Source organism: Cryptomeria japonica, chromosome 10, assembly GCF_030272615.1.
Source record: "Cryptomeria japonica chromosome 10, Sugi_1.0, whole genome shotgun sequence".
NCBI classification, from domain to species: Eukaryota; Viridiplantae; Streptophyta; class Pinopsida; order Cupressales; family Cupressaceae; genus Cryptomeria; species Cryptomeria japonica.
Window position 1 is genome coordinate 370,241,166 of NC_081414.1, and position 3,564 is coordinate 370,244,729.

Sequence of the window (3,564 nt, forward strand, 5' to 3'; positions counted from 1 at the left end):
AAATGCATTTTAGGTGTTTTCAAAGCCTGAAGTCAGCTCAATTTGCACTGGTCTTGACTCAAAAAATGAAAATACTTCAAACACTTTTTATCCCTAAGGTCAAATGGCCAGTTGCGATAATTTTAGCCCACATCTTGATATTTCTTTGACTTTGGTACTACATACCTTATGAATCCCGCTGTGGTAGGTAAGGATGTGATATACTAAGTCTTGCGTGAGCATAACAAATAGATGATCCCTATGATAAGGGAGTCACCACTTTTATCAGGCTACAAGTAACCTTTCAAAAAGCTATGTTTCTACTCAAGGAAATATGTATGGTGAATATCTTGGGAGCAAAACCATCTATGCTCTTGCACTGAATTTATCACAAATATCCTCAATCAATAGAACGGGCGGACTACTACTTAAAGGTGTTTAGTAATATTCGATGTTTTTGGACATAAGTTCATTCTGCAGTGACTCGCTTAAGAGCCTTGTAACTTGTGTTGGGGCCCATTTGTCCTTTTGGCAAGTTACACTATAGGAATAGCTATACCCAAGGCTACGGCTTTCACTCTCACTTGATTTCTATAGCGGCTCAAAGGATTTACCGCACGAGGTCGTTCCCAAGAGTGATGTGTCTCTTGGCAGGCCTCTCTTACAAAGATAAAATTTGAGTGTTACTAACACTTTTCTCTTGCACCTAGGACCACGAAAGCCAAGGGAGAGGATTGTGTGTGTTCGAAGTAGGACCACTTGACAAACTCTTTTTGCAAAAGTGTGCCAAGCACAAAATACACTTGTTCTTTTTAACTTGGCATTGCAATGATATTCTATTTATTTGGAGATGTTGCTCCAACAACCATGATGTTCTTTTTAACTTCAAAGGCAATATGTTTGAGTAACTAGGAATTTGAAATCCTGGTCAACTAAAATTGAAACACGTATGCATGAAGTAAATCGTTTTTGCAAAGTGAAACAAATCGATTGTTCTTTTTATTTGCCCAAAAATGGAAGTGTGGATTGGGATATTTTTAATTTGGGATTGATGCAAGGAAATCAAATTTTTGTTGTTGATTTTAAGCACCAAAAGGAAAATGAATCCTAATCTTGCAATGAAAGCAAATTTGAAGTTGTTGTTCTTTTTACTTTGCAATAAAGAAAGATGAATTTTCTTTTAAGCACCAAAAACAAGTTTGAGGTTCATTTTATGCACTCCAAAATAAAATGTGAGATTTATTTTAACTTGTACAAGAAAAGAGAGTGGATTCTTTTTAACCAACTTTTGTTGAAAGAAAGTAAAAAAAGAAACTTAAAGCCTCTAAACTAACTCCTTCCCCTGCACAAAAAAATATTAGAACCTGCACACAGTCAATGATCAAATGTCAGTGTGGGCTTATACAAGCCTAAATTTTGATTTTGGTTACAAATTTTACAATCCTGATCCTGAAACGCTCTGAAATTTAACTGTCTGAAATTTGGAGGATCTTCCAAAAACTAGATTTTGCATTACAACCATTAGAGGTCTGAAACCCCTCTCAAACATCCTAACAATATATATGGAATATAACTTAAAGTATACTTATACTTAAATGTTATATTCCATATATATTCTGCCTCCCACAAGCCTAAGAAAAATAATTTTATCAATTACAAGGCCTTTTTTACAATGTTTCGTTACAATAGCGCTACTCTGTGTGAAAACAGAAGCGCTACAATATAGACAAAAGTGCTAAAAGAAAATATTTTTACAACAATACAAAAGCGCTAAGATAGGAATGCAAGCGCTAACTGATGAACAAAAGCGCCATATTACTAGCAAAAGCGCTAATTCTTGGACAATAGCGCTATTGTAAGAACAAAAACGCTATAATACCAAAAACAATAGTGCTAAAGCGCGAACAAAAGCACCAAAGCGCAACCTGTGTGTCAAGCTAAACAATCAAAAAGTTAGTTTTGTAAACAAAAAATGTTGTTGGGTGCTTGATTCACGTCGGGTTCACCGAATGATGCACTGCAAAATAGGGCAAGGTTAGATTAAAATCTATGGTCGTATAACACACAAAAACAACAAGAAACAAGGATCAAAGTTAGTGTTATTCAACCAAAAACTAATCTAAGCAGGCATATCAAAAGAGACACTAAAAACATGATAAAAGATTTAACTATGGAAGTAAATACCACAAGACATCTCCAAATGCCTTTTAACATGCTCTTAGCTCCTTCTCCTTTGTTCCTCTCCTCTCCAAGTTCCAAATTAGTGTAGCTCTCAGTAGCTTTTTGCACTATGGATGCTTATGGAGGTTCAAGATTGAAATGTTGTAACTATGCTATGCAAGTGTAAAACAAACTTAATTAGACATGGTATGAAAATGAACTAAGATTTATTTTAGTCCAAAATGACAATATATGTGATTTATGCTAAATGTTCTCTAAAATTCACTATAGATTAAATGCATACAAGTTTTCAGGATCTGGATTATGAAGAAATGGGCTCTATTTATAGGAAAAATGGAGCAATGGATGGTTGAGATTGAGTAATCTCAACAAGGGTCAGGATTGAATGATATTCAATCCATGTGAGGGCTTTCAACCCAATCCCAGGATGACAAGTGTCAATATGAGATAGGTTGAGAGGAGGGGGAATAAACATTAAATGCTTGACATGACCTGAAGGTTAACTTGGGAGTCAAGGTCAAGGTTGGGTTGAGTAAATAAATTCTCTATTCAAAGAATAAAGCTTTTATCTAATGGATAAACTCTTGTGCAAAGGTTAAAGGGATAACCATGGTCAAAACAATAAATGCTTGAGGAGACACATGAGTCATATGAGGGTTGAGTTAGGGGTTAACCATAAATGGTCATGTAAGAGCCATAAGTGGTTTGGAAGACTTTGGAGGTTAATTTGTTGAACACACAAAGCATTAAATGTTTTTCAAAGACTTTGAAGTCTTTGAGAAGTGACTCCAAGTTGCTTAGGAATGTGACAATAATTAGAGGATGGATTAGGCTAATTGATTAGGATTAGATAGGTTCTAGAAGAATTTAGGAAGGGGATTAGGATTGGAAGTGGGTTTGGTGGATGAGAGAAAATAAGATTTTTATTAAAATAAAATTCATTTATTTCAACAAATAGGTGCAACTTGCATTTTTAGGAGAATGCAAGTGGGGGGGATTTAATGATTTAAATAAATAATTTATTTAATTTATTTAAAAGAGGAAAGATGATTAAATTGAATAAATAAGATTTATTCATTTAATTAATTGTGAATTTGGTTTAATGGACTAACTAAAATAAATTGAATAATTTATTTAATTAATAGGAGAATGTTTTGAAGATGAATTAATTAAATATTAATTTAATTAACTGATGGCTAGTAGATTTTTTCTTAAATAAATAGCAAATATTCATTTAATTAAAATGGACAGATTTATGTGACTACAGTAAGTATATGTTCTGTTTCCCCTCTCTGAAGGAGTTTTTTAGTGCGGAAGCTCTCCCCTCGGGTTCTTTCTTTTGGAATAATGTGTTCAAGACCAAGGAGGTGGCTATGATGGGAAGTGCTTGGAAGGTGGGAAATG